Raw genomic sequence first — 20,658 nt, forward strand, 5'->3', positions numbered from 1 at the left:
GTGTCATGGCATGTGTGTGGAGAGGTCAGAGGACAACTTGCAGGAGTCATTTCTCACCTTTGGCCATGTTGGTTCAAGGGATCGAACTTGGGTCATCAGGTATGGCAGTTAGCAAGCACCTTCACTGACTGCTGAGCCGCCTCACCCACCCTCTATCTTTGTCCTTAGTTTAGACTGTCATCTTTCTTCTCCTTCTCCTCTTGTTTACAGAATGAACGTGCTCACATTATTTTTGAGAACTTTGGGAGGGATTGGAGCTGTCTCTTTCGGGAGCAGGAAAGACGGCTTGCAGGAGGCTTGCCTACTGATTTCATAAATGCTCTCTGCAAGGCTACAGAGCTGAGGCTTTCACTGAAGAGTCATTCTTCAGAGACCTTGGTTGACAACACTCACTGTGTTTGCAAGCCTCGGGGTCTGTGGACTGGAGGGAGCAAAGCATGGAGCTCACAGGCACAGAGGAAAGAGAGTAACGGAAATCACCTCGGGGTGATTTACAAAGAGCCTTCGCCTCCACCGCCTACTTGATTCTTTAGGAATGAAAACAGAAAATGTCTAGCAGCTTCTCTCCCTCTCTGTCTTAAAGACTAAGAAACTAAGGATCAGAGAGGTTAGCGAGGACCCTATCTGCTAGAACAAGGAGACCTTGTTATTCCTCTAGGAATTGGCATTGTGGTCCAGAGCTGTAGGAAGGACAAGGAATTGGTCATCTCCCTAGAACTATAACAAAACACCCGAGACACTTTATAAAGAAAAAAAAAAAAACGGCTTTATGCTTTTAGGGGGTGGTAAGGGGAGAAACAGGATGTTGTGTAGCTCAGGTTGGCGTTGGACTCTCTATGTAGCCAAGGATTTTGAACTTTGATCCTCCAGTCTCCACTGCCTGAATGCTGGGATTACAAATAAACACACATCAGTTTAGTGAGGTGCCAGGGTCCTCCACCTACTGAGCTATATGCTCCCAGCCCTTGGTTGATGGTTTTTGAGGTTCTATAATTGACTTATCAGATTTGGGTTCCAGTACAAATCAGATGGCCTTGTTGTTTTGGGTACCAGATGAGGCAACACACGGAGATGGTTGGATCTGGTGGCCTCGTGAGCCATGAAGCAGAGAAAACACACAAAAGTAAGAGGACTCAGGGATCCCACAATCCCCTGATGACCCGAGTGGAGGACATCTCCGGGACACACACATGGTGGAAGCAAAGACTGGATTCCTACAAGTTGGCCTACCCATGTATAATGTGGTATAGGTAATCCCAAGTAATCACACACACACAGAGAAATGTAAAACTGTAAAAAGTAGATCAAGGGCATCCTTAGCGAGTTCGAGGCCAGCCTGGGATACAGGAGGCCCTGTCAAATAAACATGTTAGCTATAAAAAAGATGATCAGGAATCAGGTCAGCAAGTATCTGTCTCCTGGAAACGGAACAGGATGATGGGCGCTGCTCTCATCTTGGGCTGACGTGCTTTATGTCCGATCTCTCTTTCGACAACAGACGGTCCATAAAACGGCTCAGTTACAGTTTCTTGGAAATAATAAAATAACTTGGAGGGACTCATATGCCAAGAACTCTGAAGATGGATGCCCGGCTATAAAGGCGGACTCGCTTCATATTTCATAAGGCTGCGTGCGGTGGTTCAGCTGCCTGGCAGGTGAGCCGGGAAGAGTAGATTATCATTTGAAGGTTTACAGAGCATCTAGAAGCACCCGGTTTATTGGATAGACGGTGTTTGGATTTGAATGGAAGGACTTGTATTCTCCCTTGAAGGGGTCCTTTGGGATGTGATAGTTTTGGGGCAGATTGACTTTAACATGGCAAGCGTCTGCCCCTGAGATATGGGGACGGCATCACATTTGGTCTCTATGGTCAATCTCGTGTGTTGGGCTACTGTTCTGAGGACCTCAGAGATTATCATCTTTGTATTACAAATGGGGAAAATGAAGTTTCAGAGACACTGTAACTTGTTCAATGGCAAAAATAAAGAGAACAAAAAGGTTCTGGGCGTTAGGCTGAGGACAGAGAGAGGGCTGAGAAACCGTGCAACGAAGACCAAGTGCTCTTCAGATCATCGGGCCCCTGGAAGAGACTGTGCTTACTGCCTTAGACTGAGTCCTGCCTTCTCCTCCTCCCACCTCCAGCTACAAACGGGGTGGGGACTCTGGAGGAAGACCAAGTTATTTACAGAACTTATTTATGGAGGAATAAAATTATACTCTACACACCTATATGCATGCAGTGTAGATGGATTCATATGATCTGGCTGCAAAGTGAGTGTGTGTATTCTTCTCTTTTGAATCCAGAGAGAGAAACTGGAGAGCAATGTGGGGGGGGGGTGGTGAGTGGGAGAAGGTTTGGCCAGAATGTGTGAATCCCGTGTTCCATAGAGGAGGAGGGGGAGGAGGAAGAAGAGGGGGAAGAGGGGAGACACTGCCAGGCCTGGTGGTGAAGGCCTGTAATTGTAGTTCTTCAGTAGACTAAAGTGGGAGATTTGCAAGTCAGAGGCTGCCTGGGCTGTAGACTGACACCAAGGCCAGCCTGGGCAACTTGGTAAGACCCTGTGTCAAAATGAGATAAAGGAGGGTTGGGGGGGGGATCTGGAGGCGAAGCACTTACCTGGCATTCATGAGGTTCTAGGTTCAATCCCTGGTGAGCCCTGGGAGGATGGGGGTGGGAGTGGGGAGAAGGAAGACAGAGGGAGGAAGGGTGGGAGAGAGGTGAGAGAGGTGGGAGAGGAGGGAGGAATGGGGGAGAAGAAAGAAAAGATGAAGAAGGAAAAGATAGGGCCCGGTGGGGTGGCTCAGTGGGTAAAGGCACTGACTACTCAAGCCTGGCATCTAAGTTGTCCTCTGACTCCTTAGAGGCGAGCTTTGTGACACACACACACACACACACACACACACACACACACACACACACGGATGGGAGTAGAGGAAGGATTTTAGGTCAGCCAGGGCTACATAATGAGACCTTGACTAGAAAGGAAGAAAGGAAAAAAGGAAGGATGGAGGGAGGGAGGGAAAAGTAGCGATTAAAACACAAAAAGAAAAGAGAAAGAAATTGAAATGTAAAGATGCTTCTAGATTTGCAAACTGTTAGCACAGCAGTTCCCTGGGCAGAAGAGAAAATCAAATGGTTGTTGCCAGGAGACCTCTTAGCCTGGTCCTGTCCCTTCTCTCACCTTTCCTCCCCTTCCTTCCTCTCCCCTTTCCTCCCCTCTCCCTTCATTTCTTTCTCTTTTTCTCTTTCTTTGAAGTGAGTTTTACTACATTCCCCTGACTCGCCTGGTACTCATTATGTAAGCCAAGCTGACTCTGAACTCACAATGATCCTCCTGTCTCAGCCTCCCAAGTATGTATGTCTTCATTAGTATCTGCTGAGATCATTAGAGCAGACAGTACCGATGAAGGTTGGGGGTCTTAGGCAGGGTATCTCAGAGCACAGTTTAGGCACATCCCACGGGCTGAGCACCCTGGCAGTGGGGGCTGCAGGAGGAATGGAGGCTCATACAGGCTCTGAGGAGCCCTCCCACCAGACCCTCCTACCATCCCATCACCCCATGGCCTTAAGATTCAGTGGCTTGCTGGGGTCACTTTCAACCTAGAAGATGCTAGGTTTGGAGTCTTCTGAGACACTGGAAACTTGCAGGGCTGGTGCGTCTGATTTTCTCTACTGCGGGAAGAACAGGCAGTTTTATTTAACATTCATTTGTCTTCACTGCGAGCTAACTGATGGGTGATACACGGGCCTCTAGATTGATTTTGAAGGGCCCTTCTCTGAGAACTCCAATAAAGTCCTAAATGGATCATGCCTGTTTGGGGAAAGATAATTTCAGAAGGGGACCTGGAGTTTGTCAGAAGAAATTCCAGCTCGGTGAGCATTTAAAGATGGGATAAAGTCAGCGTTTGAAGACAATGAATTAAATGGCTGGCTGTGCCACCGGTAATAATGACGGATAGTGAGAGATGGGCAAGCTGCTGTGACTCACGAAGTGTGGGGAGGAGACTGGAGAATTTATGGCCTTGTAGTACCTGAAAAAATCATCTCGAACAATGAACGTGGGCTCTGGCTTTTGAAGAGGAACCGTCAGCAAGACGATGCTTTTCTGGAGACTTTGCTTCCCCGAAAGAGCACCTAGGTTTCTGCAAGACAAAGATGGCTGTTGACAGACGAGGAGACTTTGCTTCCCCGAAAGAGCACCTAGGTTTCTGCAAGACAAAGATGGCTGTTGACAGACGAGCTGAATTCTTTTCCATCCCACTCTCTGAAAGAGCCTGTATGTGCTCTGTGTGTGTGTCTGTGTGTGTGCCCATGAGAAGGACACACACAGACAGACACACACAGACACGGGTACACACACGGGTACACACACACACACACACACACACACACACACACACACACACACAAGCACACATGCAGAGGCCAGAGTAAGACATTGAGCGCCTCCTTCTGTAGCTCCCTGACATTTCCTTGACGCAGGGCCTCTCACTGATGAAGCCAACACTGGGTGGATTGGTTTGCCAGTGATCCCCTGGGATATGTTGTCCCTGCCCCTCAATATTGCAGTGACAAGTCTTTGGAGCCACGCCTAGCTTTTAGGTAGGTGCTGGGGATTTGAGCTCACCTTCTCATGTTAGCACAGCAAGCCCTGTTACCACTGAGTCATCCCCCTAGCCCAGACCCTGCAAACTCTTCACAGTCAGAATGAGGGGTGACCCATCGTCCAATCCTCTCATAAGGTGACTCTCTCATAGTCTCTTCTCAAGCAGGAGGAGAACCCATGGCATGTGAGCTTGATGCCTATGGCAAGGGAAAGAGGTGCTAATGGCTAGAAGACAATAGCTATATCTGGCCGGAAAGCATCTCCCGTGCACTGTGAGCCTGCTATTTTTGTTAGGGTACAGGGGTTGCCTCTTCAATAACTATTCAGGGTAAACCTCAGGAAGATATGAATCAGAAATAAAGCAAGCTTCAGACCTATGGATCCATGCTGACCTTTAATCATTTATTCATCGTCTTCCGGGAAGCGGCTGTGCGGGCTGCATGAGAAGGTGCCAGCAGGTGCATCTTGCAACACTCCCCCCTCCCCCCTGGACCTTTCCTGCCCACCTGCAAAGGATCTGTGAGCATCTTCCGCTTTAAACACCCAACCTTGACTTCCCTTCTTGTCCCAGCCTGGCCTCTTTGGTGGGGTTTCCTTCGCAGTAACGTCTGAATGGGTTGCCCATGGGTGAACTTTCTTCCAAGTCACCAGTTGTCTTGGACAAAGTGCTGATCAAAAAGCCACCAATGAACTCTGGGTTGCCCAATCCAGGTACTTCTGGTCACCTCAATCGGTGCTTGGTGACATCCAGCACACCCCACCATCGCCTCTGTCCTGAAAACGGCACCTTTACTTTCTAAGCCTCTGTGATCCCCCTCCCCCATCTTGATTAATGATTTGTATCCAGTTCTTTATTTATAAAGGGTGTCTGATTCTGGCCCCAAGAGAGCAATGTTGAGAAGAAAAAAAAAAAAAAAAGCCCTAGTGCCAGGCTGGGCTGTAGCTCAATTGGTAGAGTGCTTACCTAGCATGCACAACTCCCTGGGTTCAAGCCCCAGCACCGCATAAACCAGCAGGCATGCACGGAGTACTTGTAATCTCAGTACTCAGAAGGTGGAAGTGGGAGGACCTGGAGTTCAAGGCCATCCTCAACTACGTAGTGAGAGACTAACCTGGATCACACCATACTCTATCTCATTATTTTTTAAGGTTTAATATTAGTCACAGTTGCCCTGGAAACAAGATGCAGGGCACCCCAGGCACAACCACCCCGGGAAGCACCAGACTGGGATCAGGAGGCAACTTCGGGGAGGGAGAAGCAGAGACTCGAGCTGCTGCTGAACCAGCCTGGTTTTGTGCAGATCACCAAAATGAGTCTTGCAAATGAGAAATTGTTTATTCAAGAGACAGTGGAAAGTGAGGAGGCTGGAGACCCGAATCTCAAGGCTGCTCTGTGGAGGATCGAGTGTAGGGATAGTCATGGGAAAGGGATACAGCAAGCAGGGTGTTTAGATGTTAAGTAAGGAGCAGGTACGGCAGATGAAGGGCTAAGTGCATCTGCCTGTTGTTACTCTCCTGGCCCAAATGGAAGAGGTGGGATCTGCGGTCTCCCCAAAGCACCTGAAAGTGGAACTGGAGAGACTGCCCAACGGTTAAGGGTACTTGCTTTTCTCATGGAGGACCTGAGTTTGTTCCCAGCATCTATGCCAGGCAGCACACAGCTGCCCATAATTTCTCTATCTCTGTCTGTCTGTCTCTATCTCTGGTCTTTGTCTCTGTCTCTGTCTCTGTCTGTCTGTCTCTCTCTCTCTCTCTCTCTGTCTCTCTCTCTCTCTGTCTCTCTCTCTTTCATACACACACACAATTGAAAACAATTTTAAAAGCTTTAAGTTAGCAACGATGAAATCTATAGGGTGCCCTGAACTAAGGGCAGCGGTTCATTTAATATTTCTCTCTATTTCAAAGCCTTTACAGAATATTTTTCTATTGCGAATGTGAGGCAGGGTGGGGGTGACAGCTTTGACTGGCCAGTTTGAGTAATGCTGGTGGGCTGTGGCATACAGAGTTGATTTCTGGGTATCTGGTACATGGCTTTGGGGAGCCTTAGGGCACAGAAACTAGTGTCCTGGTATGACAGGCTGATCAAGAAGGTGTCTGGTAATTTATGTATCATAAAAACAAACATTCCGGGGTTGGAGAGATGACTCAGTCAGTCAAGTGCTTACCTCAGAAGCACAAAGAGCCGACTTTGATCTCTAGAACCCATGTAAAAAGAAAAACTGGTTCAAAGGAGGGAATCCATGCCTTACTGCAAACCTTGTCACAAGTTTCTGTGAATTTATGAGTGCAATGGCCTGGTCATGTCCTTGAGATGGCATTTCACTGTGCATGTGCACACAGACACACACAGACACACATGCATGTATGCACACATGCACACACAGAAACACACACACATGCACATATGCACACACAGAAACATACAGACACACACACATGCACATATGCACACACAGAAACACACAGACACACATGCACATATGCACACACACAAACACACAGACACTCATACACATGCATGCACGCACACAAATTCATGTATGCATGCACACATAGAGACACAGACACAGATGCATGCTCACACACATGCACACGTGCAGACGCACACAGACACACACAGATACACATGCATGTATGCACACATGCACACACAGAAACACACACACATGCACATATGCACACACAGAAACATACAGACACACACACACATGCACATATGCACACACACAAACACACAGACACACTCATACACATGCATGCATGCACACAAATTCATGCATGCATGCACACATAGAGACACAGACACAGATGCATGCTCACACACATGCACACGTGCAGACACAAACATACACAGAGAGACAGACACAAATGCATGCACATACACACATATGCACACATGCATGCAGATACAGATGCACGCACGCATGTACACACAGAGATACATACACAAATTCATGCACACACACACATGCACTCATGCACACACACACAGACATGCATGCCGACACAGATGCATGCACACACGCACATAAACATCCCATTTTCTTTCATTGTCATTGCTCAACATAATTCTGTGAGCAGAGGTGTGGTCCTTTCTCCTCATCCAGCCGACTCTGCCTTTGTCATCGGCATGGTGTCTTCTAACTCAAGGCAGTCCGGACATTGCTCGCTTGGATATAATGTCATATCTCATAAGGCTGTTTCTTGTCCCCCAACTTCGTTGCCATTTCTAAGCACCAGGTTGTCACGCACGTTTCTGACCGCTGTTGTGATCTCCCCTCTACAATTCTTTCCTCTGGTTCCATCATGCTAGAGCAGCTCACAGAATCTCAGGGAAGCACTTTGCTCATGAAGGGTGTTATGGAGGACACGGGTGTACTGACAGATGCAGGCTGTATAGGGTGAGGTCCAGCGCATTTTAGGAAAGGAGCTTCCGTTTTTTGTGGGGTTGGAGGCACCTCCTCTTGCCCGGCAGATGGACGCACTCCAGCACCTGGAAGTTCTCCAAAGCCTACAGTTTGGGAATTGGCACTCTATTGACTGAGCCACCTCCTCTGCTTGGATCTTCAGCCCCTCTTGCTTTTCAGAACGTGGTCTCATTAGAACAGTGGTTCTCAACCTTCTTAATGCTGTTCCTCATGTAGTGGTGACCTCCAACCATAAAATTATTATTTTGCTACTTTCTAACTGTAACTTTGACTCGTGGTGTGAATATCTGGTACACAGGATATCTGATATATCTCCCAGGTTGAGAACCACAAGACATCTCCTAAGCCTGGAAGCTTTAAGAGATCAGGATGGGTGTGTCAGGGTCTCATGTCAGATGCTCTTCCTCATTCATTGCTCAGGAAATAAATAACCAAAGTTTTATAAATCCCGTGTCAGGGTCAGTGACTGTCAGCTGCCTTTCTTGTGGCTGTAACAAAATACCTGGCAAAAGTAACTTTAAAAAACAAGATTTTTAAAATAAAAATCTCACACTTGGAGAGTCTGTTAGGATGGCAAAGGCATGGCAGAAGGATCTGGAGGCAGCAGCATCTGGAGGCAGCAGCATCTGGAGGCAGCTGATCATGTTTCGCCCAGTCAGGAAGCAAAGAGAGATGGATGCTGGTGTTTGGCTCATTTATTTGCATGCAGTCCAGGGCCTCAGTACCCACAATGGCATTGCCCTCAGTTAGGATGGGTTTTCCCACCCCAACCTAATTAGATCCCCTTCATGGACATGCCAAATGGCCCATTTCTTGGGTGGTTCTAGTCGACTATATTAACTGCCCAGATTACATTGTGCCAGTTTGTAAGATGATATAATGACTCTGTGACCACAAAAGCTGGGTGGGGGGCCATGAGAGTATATACTAATCTAGTTGTTACTTTGGTCCTTTGATGAGCAGATGCCCAGGGGAGAAAGTCAGAATCTCAGAGCTTATGTGTCTCTTCTGTGGTCTTCTCTGCCTCTCTTGGTGTTGGGTTGTTACCCATCTGGGTCTTCTCTCTAGACCTTTCTTGCAGAAGATCTCCTGGTGCATAGATTTAAATGTTCTCTCTCTACACCCAGCAACCACCACCAGCAAGCAGCAGCAGGAGCAGCAGCAGCATTCCTCTCAGGGCTGTGGTATTTTTATACCCTCTCAAGAGTCCCCAGAATTTCAAACATCACTAACTTGCAGAAACTATCTGCAGCTGGCAAAATCACACCCCTGCTAGAGCATGAGGCAAATTAGTCAGCTGCTGTGGACAGTTTAAAGCAGCCACACACCCCACACCTAGGATTAAAACAAAAACATATTTCTATAACATTTCTGTGGTTTTTTTTTTTAAAGAAACTAAAATTCTCACTACACTTCAGTTTCCTCGTTTTTACTTTGTGCTCGCATTAAGATTTCTTGGGGGATGGAGAGATGGCTCCATTGTTAAAAGCATTTACTATTGTTGCAGAGGACTTGAGTTCACATACCAGCACCCATGTCAGTAGGCTCACACAACTGACTCTGTTTAACACACACACACACACATGCACACGCAGACGCACATGCATGCACGCACGCACGCACGCACGCACGCGCACAAACACAGTGAGGGTTGGGTGCTCTAGTGTTTTTCTTATGAGGATACCCATCCTATAAGTTCAGAGCCCCACCAATATGACCTCTTTGAACTTTAATCACATACCAAAGGCCTTTCTTAACATGTAGTCAGTCACACTGCAGGCTTTAACATAAAAATTGAGTCTTACTTCTCCATCTTCCCAACATGCTCCATGGGGGGTACCTCCCAGGAAAAGACTTTAGTTCCTTGAGCCCTTATCTCTAGTCTTCCCTACTAGACTAGTAGAGCTGCTGTACTAGTAGCAATAGTAGAAATACTGCTGAACAGTCGTGTAGCTTCTTTCTCAGAATTGAGAGAGCCTGTTAAAGCCCAGGAGGTAAACACAACTCACAGATCTCAGGAAGTCCCTGAAACTTAAGAAATTCACAAAGTTCTTCCCTAGTCATATCAGCATTGGCAACATCCGGGGGAAAGGAAACTTTCCGCAGGTTGTGCAAGGAGCTCTAGGGATGTGGCCTTCATGAGCCATCACCTCTGCTGCAGTGGAATTCTTGGTGGTGCACTTGTCTTTAAGTCTTCCATAATCCTGAAAGTAATCCATTACCTATTGTTCTAGTTATCTTTCACTGTTAACTTGACACATCTTAAAAGTTCCCTGAGAAAGGAGTTTCAATGGAGGCATTGCCTAAGTCAGACTGGCCTTTGGGCATAACTGTGGGCAATGTTCTAATTGTTGATTGATGTAGATGACTCCAGCCCATCGTGGGCGGCACCATTCCCTTGGCAGGTGGTTCTGGACTGTAAGAAAGTTAGCTTAGCATGAGCCTGTGAGCGAGCCAACAAGCGGTGTCCCTCCATGATTTCTGCTGTGTTTCCTTGGCTATGAGTGAGTTCCTTGGTCAGAGACAGTGCTGTGCTGTCTCCAGGTTCCTGTGTCACCAAACCCAGATGACAGTCACCTTCCCATGGCTTTTGCTCTGTGTATGCACACATACTGCGACCTGGAAGCTCAAGCCAAATAATCCCTTTTCCCCTAAGTTGCTTTGGCTGTGGTGTTTTGTCACAGCATCAAAACAAAACTCATAGATGACCTCATCTATGCTTCTGTAAGTAAACCCCAATAAATGTACTAGCTCACTACACAATAGAACAATAAATGTACTAGCTCACTACACAATAGAACAATAAATATACTAGCTATATAAATATACTAGCTCACTACACAATAGTACAATAAATGTACTAGCTCACTAGACTAGGCTTGGGTAGACGCTATCTTAGGCACTCTCTCTGAGGTAGATATTTCTTCACATCTCCCCCAGAAGTCACAACATGATGTGCCCTCTAGGCTGCCAGCAAGGGATGGCATTGTATATGTTCCTCCTACAGATGTCCCTAGCACAGTTCCTGGGCCATTGGGGTTAGTCCCAGGTCCCAATAAGGGCTCATAGGCTGTAGTAGCCTCTGTTGTCTCGTCTCTCACCTTGAGTCCTCCTGTTCCATTCTGCACCTCTTCCTTGTCCTTGCTGGGGAGTCATATGGTTCCAGGCCGGCCTGTGCTCATTATCGGCGGTGTGTGAGAAGCCAACTGAGGGGCTAGTTGTGGGGCTTCTATTATCTCAACTCCATATCTGGAGCCAGAGATAGCTGATGGGAAAGACAGAGGGAGTCATTTTGCAGACTCCCTGGAAGGCAGTCTGTGCTATGTACAAAGCTTGCCCTGGTGGGTCCCTGTCAGGTCTTGATGAGGGAGAAAGGATTGCCTGTCTCTCTGGGTCCCGAGATTTTGGACACCGTGTCTGCTTCGAAGGACGAGAAGGCTCACTGAACAGGCTGCGGCTGTTCATTTATTATTGATGCAGCCCTTGGCTGCCCTCTTTTGAGCAGCTCTGCTCTGTATGTAAATTCCAATCTGGTTTCAGAGCAGCAAGGATGCTGTCACACAGGCAAGTCCCATGTCATGTGGCTGCTTGGGGTAGCCCTGGACCAAGAAGAGCATGTTCCCACCTGACCCAAAAAAGCCTGGATTTTGGGGTTGGGAGCCCCAGATTTTAATGCATCCGGAACCTGTTTTATTTTGCCTCATTATCCACGGGTGGCTTCATGAATGTGTGCATGTGCTTGTTCGTTTATGTGTGTGTGTGTGTGTGTGTGTGTGTGTGGTGTATGTGGTGTGTGTGTGTGTGTGTGGTGTGTGTGTGGTGTATGTTGTGTATGTGTGTGTGTATGTGGTGTGTGTGTGGTGTGTATGTGTGTGTGGTGTGTGTGTGGTGTGTGTGGTGTGTGTGTGGTGTGTGTGGTGTGTGTGTGTGTGTGTGGTGTGTGTGTGGTGTGTATGTGTGTATGGTGTGTATGTGTGTGTGTATGTGTGTGTGGTGTGTGTGTGTGTGGTATGTGTGTGTGTGGTGTGTGTGGTGTGTGTGTGGTGTGTGTGTGTGTGTGTGGTGTGTGTGGTGTGTGTGTGGTGTGTGTGTGTGTATGGTGTGTATGTGTGTGTGTATGTGTGTGTGGTGTGTGTGTGTGTGGTGTGTGTGGTGTGTGTGGTGTGGTGTGTGGGTGTGTGTGTATGTGTGTGTGGTGTGGTGTGTGTGTGTGTGGTATGTGTGTGTGTGGTGTGTGTGGTGTGTGTGGTGTGTGTGTGGTGTGTGTGTGTGGTGTGTGTGTGGTGTGTATGTGTGTGTGGTGTGTATGTGTATGTGTGTGTGGTGTGTGTGTGTGTGGTATGTGTGTGTGTGGTGTGTGTGTGGTGTGTGTGTGGTGTATGTGTGTGTGTGTGGTGTGTGTGTGGTGTGTGTGTGTGTATGGTGTGTATGTGTGTGTGTATGTGTGTGTGGTGTGTGTGTGTGTGGTGTGTGTGGTGTGTGTGTGGTGTGTGTGTATGTGTGTGTGGTGTGTGTGGTATGTGTGTGTGTGTGGTATGTGTGTGTGTGGTGTGTGTGGTGTGTGTGTGTGTGTGTGTGGTGTGTGTGTGTGTGTGTGTGTGCGCTGCCAGGAGGTCAACTTTGGATATCTTCTTCACTCTCTCTCCACTTTTTCTTCTGCGTGTTTGTGTATGATGAGAAAGATGTCTTTTGTCTTGAGCTAGGTGGTCACCATTTTAAAGAAGCAACTGTTTAGCTTGTACCTAAGGTTAAGGTTCCAGGTGTCAAGCTTACAGAGAAAATCAACTAGGGACTTTCCGACCCCCCACCCCCATTACTCCCCTGAATTCCTACCCTCCCTCTGCATTGCTCCTGACCAACAGAGCCATAGATGGAGAGAGAGCCTTTAGTCTCAGCCAGTGAGGACAAGGGTCAGGCTCCCCTTGCTTTGGGAGTAAGTAACCAGCCGACTGATTGTGTTGGGTGCTTGCTCCTCCCTACAAGGCTTCTTTGCACCTTCTGCAGAAGTAAAATTTGTCACCGACTGTCTGTGTTCTTTGTTGTCTCTGACATCCTACACTTCCAATGCATAGCATGCATTTGTGTGTGTTTGTGTGTACAAGTGTAGGCATGTCCACAAAGGATATAGGGCATCTTTGATTGTTGGCCCTGGCCTTCTACCTTGTTTGAGACAAGCAGTCTTGCTCTCTGCTGTATACACCATGTCACCTGGGTGTGATCTTCCCATGACTTTCTTGTCTGTGCCTCCTCCCTCACTGTAGGACGGCTGGGATTATAGGTACGCACCACTGTAAGTAATGTGGGTGCTGGGGATTCAAACTCAGGTCCTCACACTTGCACAGCAGGTTCTTTACCCACTAAGCCATCTCTCTTCCATCTATCCTGTTTTTGTGAGACAGGGTCTCTTCATCAGATCTGGAATGTATCAGTTCAGCTAGGCTGGCCAATGAGCTCTAGAGATGGGAGCTGTGTCTCTTGGTCAGCACTGGGGTTAAAGATGTAGATAGCCATACCAAGCTTTTCATATGGGTATTGGGCATTTGACAGGTCCACATGTGTGTGCGGCAAGCTCATTATTCACTAAGCCATTTCCCCACACGGATGACTTATTTTTATTTAATTATATAATGTTTAATTTTTTGAAAAACTTATAATGTACATAATGTATCTTGTTCATATCACCCCCTACACACACACACACACACACACACACACACACACACACACACACCCCTCCATCTAGCTTTCTGTTTCTCCATTGTATCCACTACCTTCCTGCTAATTTCATGCTTTTTATAATTTATTAATGTATTAGTCAGGGTTCTTTAGAACTTATAGAATCTCTCTCTCTCTCTCTCTGGAACTTGCTGGGTGTGATGACACATGACTTTAATTCCAGAACTCGCAGAGGCAGAGGGGCAGAGAGGCAGAGAGGCAGAGGAGAGGCAGAGGAGAGGCAGAGGAGAGGCAGAGAGAGAGAGAGGCAGAGAGAGAGGCAGAGAGGAGAGAGGCAGAGAGAGAGGCAGAGAGAGAGGCAGAGAGAGAGGCAGAGAGAGAGGCAGAGAGAGAGGCAGAGAGGCAGAGAGGCAGAGAGGCAGAGAGGCAGAGAGGCAGAGAGGCAGAGAGGCAGAGAGGCAGAGAGGCAGAGAGGCAGAGAGGCAGAGAGGCAGAGAGGCAGAGAGAGAGGCAGAGAGGCAAAGAGAGAGGCAGAGAGGCAGAGAGGCAGAGAGAGAGGCAGAGAGGCAGAGAGAGAGGCAGAGAGGCAGAGAGAGAGGCAGAGAGAGAGGCAGAGAGAGAGGCAGAGAGAGAGGCAGAGAGGCAGAGAGGCAAAGAGAGAGGCAGAGAGGCAGAGAGGCAGAGAGAGAGGCAGAGAGGCAGAGAGAGAGGCAGAGAGAGAGGCAGAGAGAGAGGCAGAGAGAGAGGCAGAGAGGCAGAGAGGCAAAGAGAGAGGCAGAGAGGCAGAGAGGCAGAGAGAGAGGCAGAGAGAGAGGCAGAGAGGCAGAGAGAGAGGCAGAGAGGCAGAGAGAGAGGCAGAGAGAGAGGCAGAGAGAGAGGCAGAGAGAGAGGCAGAGAGGCAGAGAGAGAGGCAGAGAGAGAGGCAGAGAGGCAGAGAGGCAGAGAGGCAGAGAGAGAGGCAGAGAGGCAGAGAGAGAGGCAGAGAGAGAGGCAGAGAGGCAGAGAGAGAGGCAGAGAGGCAGAGAGGCAGAGAGAGGCAGAGAGAGGCAGAGAGAGGCAGAGAGAGGCAGAGAGAGGCAGAGAGAGGCAGAGAGAGGCAGAGAGGCAGAGAGAGGCAGAGAGGCAGAGAGAGGCAGAGGCAGAGGCAGAGGCAGAGAGGCAGAGGCAGAGGCAGAGGCAGAGGCAGAGGCAGAGGCAGAGGCAGAGGCAGAGGCAGAGGCGAGACAGAGGCACAGGTAGGCAGATCTCTGTGAGTTCCAGGACAGGACAATCAGGGCTGTTAAGACAGAGAAGCCATGTTTCAGGAAAGAAAGAAAGAAAGAAAGAAAGAAAGAAAGAAAGAAAGAAAGAAAGAAAGAAAGAAAGAAAGAAAGAAAGAAAGAATGAATTTACTAGGATGATTTATAGGCTGTGGTCCAGCTAAACTAACAATGGCGATATATATGAATGGAAAGTCCAAGAGCCCAGTAGTTGCTCAGTCCCACAAGGCTGGGTGTCTCAGCTAGTTTTCAGTAGAAGCTGGAATACTGAAGAAGTAGGCTCTAATGCCAGTGAAGGAATGGACCTGCGAACAAGGTGAGAACAAACAGGCAAAACCCAAAAGCTTTCTTCCTTTTATGTCCTTATATAGGCTTCCAGCAGAAGATGTGCCCCAGATTAGATTTGGATTAAAGCTGTGGCCTCCATTTGTGAATTTTAGTTAATTCCACATGTAGTCAAGTCGACAACCAAGAGTATCCGGCACGACTTAAGGCCAATCAGTGCTGTGTATATGCCCATGTGTGTGTAGAAGCACCCACTGGGGCAGGTAACCTACCAAATTTTGCTTCCTCTGTCAAAGAAGATGTCTCTCCCTTGCTTGGAAGCCGTTAACTGCGGAAAGGATGTTGTTAAAAGTCGGAGGCTGGGGGGAGGTGCTATGAAAATCTGGTCTCTAGACATAACTCGGCTCTCACACACAACACACAGGACCTCCACAAGATCAAGACAGTTAAAATTTGAGGAGGGAGCCCCTCCCAATGCCTCAATAATAGCTAAGAAGTTACTGCCAACTGAGGACTGACTCCTTATTCATACAGGGCCACTTGCAATGTCCATAGGAGCCCACGGGCCTTTTTCTTCCATCTGACGCCACCTCCACTTTGCTCCTGTGACACGTACAGACAACACCGTCGCTCGGAGGTTGTTGCTTATTGCTTATGCACAGCACACAGAAAGGATTGAGAGGGTAGAGTGGATGACACTCCTCCATCTGGCAGCTGTGGGCCATGTGTAGCTGGTTAACGTTAAGTAAAATTTGCAATTCGGTTCTCAGTTGCATTGGCCACGTTTCAAGCACTCAGTCATCACAGGGGACTGGTAGCCACCATAGTAGACAACATAGCTAGAGGATATTTTCAACCTTCTAGAAAGTTCCCCTGGCCAGTACTGGACTAGTGTGTTTGTTTGGCCCTGGTGGGACTCTTGAAAGTGAATATTTAAAAGGAATGCAGGAAAAACCAAGCGTAGTGGTTCAGGCCTCTACTCAGGAGGCTGAGGTAGGAGGATCACAGGTTCAAGGTCAGCCTGGGCAACTTAGTGAGACCTTGTCTCAATAAAATAGAAACAGAGCTGTGTACATAGCTTGGTCATACAGCTTCTGCCTAGACTCCCCCAGTGAAGGACTAGAGATGGCTCAGTGATGAGTCCCTGGCTAGTCTCACCCAGTGAGGGGTTAGGGGCATGCATGGCTCAGCGGTAGAGCACCAGTAGAGAATCTCCCCAGTGGGGGAAGAGGGATGTGGTTTAGTAATAATTTGCTTGGCACTCATGAGGCCCCAGGTTCAATCCTTGTGCTATAACACATCAATATCCAGTTGTAGAAGTTCATTACCATTCTACATTCTACAGGAGAGAAGACAAGAAGAAACAAAGACACCAGAAGTGCCTGGGGTAGAGACACAGGCGTGGTAGCATATGCTTGCGATTCCAGTGCACAGGATGCGGAGGCAGGAGGATGTCAGGTTCACAGACTACTCAAGCTACCACAGAGAGGCTCTATTCAGAAAACCAGTGGCCGGGGAGATGATAAATCAGTGGGTAAATGATGCAAGGGGGCCAGGGGCAGGTAGCATGCTTCTGTAAACACAATGTTCCTATGCAGGGTTGAGAAATAGAAACGAGGGACTCTCCAGGTGCTTGTGGGCCAGCTAGCTCAGCGTTCAAGGCACAGGTGCCAACGACAAAGATCCTGCCTCAATCGAGGTGAAAGGTGCAGACTGGTACCCCAGGCTCTCCTCGGACTTCCACAGGCCTGCTGTGGCTCCACGCCCCTCACAGAATACATGCACACACACCATCTCTGTCTCTGTCTCTGTCTCTGTTTCTCTCTCTCTCTCTCTCTCACACACACACACACACACACACTCTCTCACACCCACGCATACACACACCCACGTACGCACGCATGCACGCACACATGCACACAGGCATGCACCATTCAATTTGCCAAGAAGGAGACTTTGTGTGGAGTCTTCTTGCTCACCACAGGAATATTCGAGGGTTCAGTGAGCATGGTGGCACGGTTCCGGGTGATGTATCAGCTTACTGACCCCCACACCCTTCAGCTCTACAATCCATAACAGCAGCACAAGGTAAGGGGGAAAAAATAGACTGTCAGTATCTTTAGTAATAGGAGGGATAAATCTCTCTGCTGTGACCAGACACCACGCAACATTCATGCAAGTTTTGCCATTTGTGCACAGAACAGCAGTGCACCCTGGGGCTCTCATGATGTAGGCAGGGTGGGAGGCAGGATTTGGATGATATATACGCGCATGGTGTGTGTGTGTGTATTCCATTGCCAGCCCCCCAGGGACGTTGTTTTTGAGACTCATTTTGGCACTATCTGCTCCTGTGGCATGTTAAACAGATCTGAAACTTCATCTGAGGCTAAGTCACAGAGGGCCATGGAGTCGGAAACAATATTTATTTGCCTCATAAATGAGTGTGTCTCCTATTGCACAGGAAGCCATTTGGATATCTGTGGGTGGGCCTTTCCTTGTTGTTTTGTTTTGTTTTGTTTGTTTGCTTGCTTGGTTTGGGCTTTTTGTTTTTGTTTTGTTTTTGAGGCAATGTCTACCTTTGTAGCCCAGGTCTGGCATTCATGGATTCTCCTGCCTCAGCCTCCCGAGTGTTGAGATTATAGTGTGCACCACTGTGCCTGACTTCATTTCCACATTTATTTCTATTTTTGTTACTTTTAAATTGTATTTCTTCCCATGAGGCCTCAACCATAACACAAAGATCTCCAGGTAACTGCAGAATGCTGGAACAGGAGAAACCGTCTTCCCCAGGGAAGGGCATGGTAACTGATCATCCAGTACCAAAGGGTTAGCCCTGGAAACTTATGCACAAGTAACTATGCAGACTGAGCATTTCTGTATTTAGGAATACATGGCTGGGCAGTGGCGGCGCTTGCCTTTAATCCCAGCACTCAGGAGGCAGAGGAAGGCAGATTTCTGAGTTCGAGGACAGTCTGGTCTACAGAGTGAGTTCCAGGACAGTCAGGGCTGTACAGAGAAACCCTGTCTCGAAAAACCAAAAAAAAAAAAAAAAAAGGAATATATGTATATATGTATGTGTATGTATATGTGTATATATATATATATATATATATATATATATATATATATATATATAATTAATGAACAAGGAGTCCATGAATTTGAAGGGGAGCAAGGAGGGGTATATAGGAAGAGTTAGAGGGAAGTGGGATGTGGCATAATTATAATTTCAAAAAATGAAAGGAGCAATTGTTTACAGTTGTGTTTATTTATGTAGTAGCATGGGGGACTCCCACAGTCCCAGGGCTCCACAGTCCCAGGGCTCCACACACATAGAACCAACACTTCACTACTGACCTTCATTCCTCCCACCCTCCACAGTGATCTGCAGTTTTCAAACGGTGATGGGGAATCTTCATAGCAAATAATAGAGGCTGAGAAGGGATACGGGAGGGAGCCACTGTGGTCGGCGGAGATGTGATCAGAGGAGATCAGTGTGTGGCCCTGTGGTACAACATGCTGTGGGCGGGGGAAAGTAAAAGAAAAAAGCTCTCACGGTGGGTCTCAAGCTTCCTAATGATGGGTGTGACCCTTTAATACAGTTCCTCATGTTGTGGTGACCCCCGACCATAACATTATTTTCATTGCTGCTTCATAACTGTCATTTTGCTATATAACATAAATACCTGCGTTTTCTGATGTTCTCAGGAGACGCCTGTGAATGGGTTACTCCGTCCCCCAAAGGGGTTGAGGCCCACAGGTTGAGAGCCACTGCTGTCTGAGGTCATCAGAACCCAGACTAGGAAGCCATGGGCAGCCCTTACATGACCTTTGGGTTTGTCTCCAAGTGACCCAGAGATCCATCAGTTACTCTCTCTATGCCCCTCAGTGACCCACTCCTGCTTCTGTTTTAAAGAAGTCACCGCCTCTCAAAACAGCACCCAGCTAGGGACCAAGTGTTTAAACACATGAGCCTGTGACAGACATTTCACGTTCAAATTATACCAGGCTACACTGGACACCAGCAAATCTGATAACAGACTACTGGAAGAACTACTGGGAACTAGTTGAAGATCGGACACTCTGTAGCAGTCGTTCTCAACTTGTGGGTAGCAACCCCTTTTGGGAGGGGGGGTTGCATATCAGATAGTTGCACTACAATTCAAAACAGCAGCAAACTTGCAGTTATAAAGTAGCAACAAAAATAATTTTATGGTTGGGTGGGTCACCATAGCACAAGAACTGTATTAAAGGGTCGAAGCACCAGGAAGGTTGAGAACCGCTGCTCTGGACTGCTGTTAATCTGATAAAACTGTTGTTAGGGGTCTGCCTTGAACCAACATGTGTTTTCCCAGGATTATTCTGGCGGATGTATTGACAATGGATTTTAGTGGGGACCCATGCAGAATAGAGAGACCTAGGAAGGTCCTGTAGCATCCCAAAGAGAGATGAGGATGATATGGAAGAAGATGATGGCCGTGGAGGCGTTGAGACACATGAAGCTCATAGTCCTGTTGGGTTAAGTTTTTCTAGAGGCCCAGGAGTTCTGATGAGGATTCAAGATCTCCATGTCAAGATCCAGGTCAGAAGCGTGTGTTTCCCAACCTCAAGATCTGGGCCACAGGCGTGTGATTGTAGTTCATCCCAGATGTAGTCAAGGTGACAACCAGGAATAGCCATCTCAGACGGGAAGGTCAATCAATCAACATTACATTCAAATGTGGCCACATTGAAAGCATCACATGGAAAATTCCAGAAATCAGCAATCCATGCCTCTTAAACTACAAAGTCCTTCTGAGCAGCCCAATGAAATCTGGAGCCCCCCTCTCCTATCCTTCTTGAGATCTTCTGTATCAGCACAGCCACACTGCCTCCCCAGTCATCAGATCAAGGCTTGTTAAGTGTATCCATGCCGTATACACTACCCTCCCGTTCATCACTCAGAGGCCACCTCAGTTATCACGCCATCTGTTGAGTTATCACATTGCTTGTGAAGCGGTGTCTGCCTGTGCAGACCTGGGGCAGGGGAGGGAATGATTCCACCACTCACTCTGGAGACAAGATTTCCAGGGTTGGACACGACTCCACCTTTCCTGGTTCAGACTGGCTTCTCAGGGTTCCACGGTTCTCACTTCACCTCATCCTCTAGGCATTGATCATATCCCTCACAGCGTCGCAAGAATGGCGAGTACATACAACATGGTATTTTAAGAGAGAAATGATTCATTCGCATAACTTTCATGAAAGGATACTGTTATAACCTATTTTATTATTGTTTGCAATCTTTTACAGTTCTAATTAATAAGTTAAGCATTATCATATATATTTGTGTGTGTGTGTGTGTGTACATATATGGAAAAATCATGGCCTTGGGACTCTCTATGGGTTCAGGCATACATTGGC

Source organism: Mus caroli, unplaced genomic scaffold, assembly GCF_978045245.1.
Source record: "Mus caroli unplaced genomic scaffold, Mus_caroli_1 scaffold_4, whole genome shotgun sequence".
Lineage (NCBI taxonomy): Eukaryota > Metazoa > Chordata > Mammalia > Rodentia > Muridae > Mus > Mus caroli.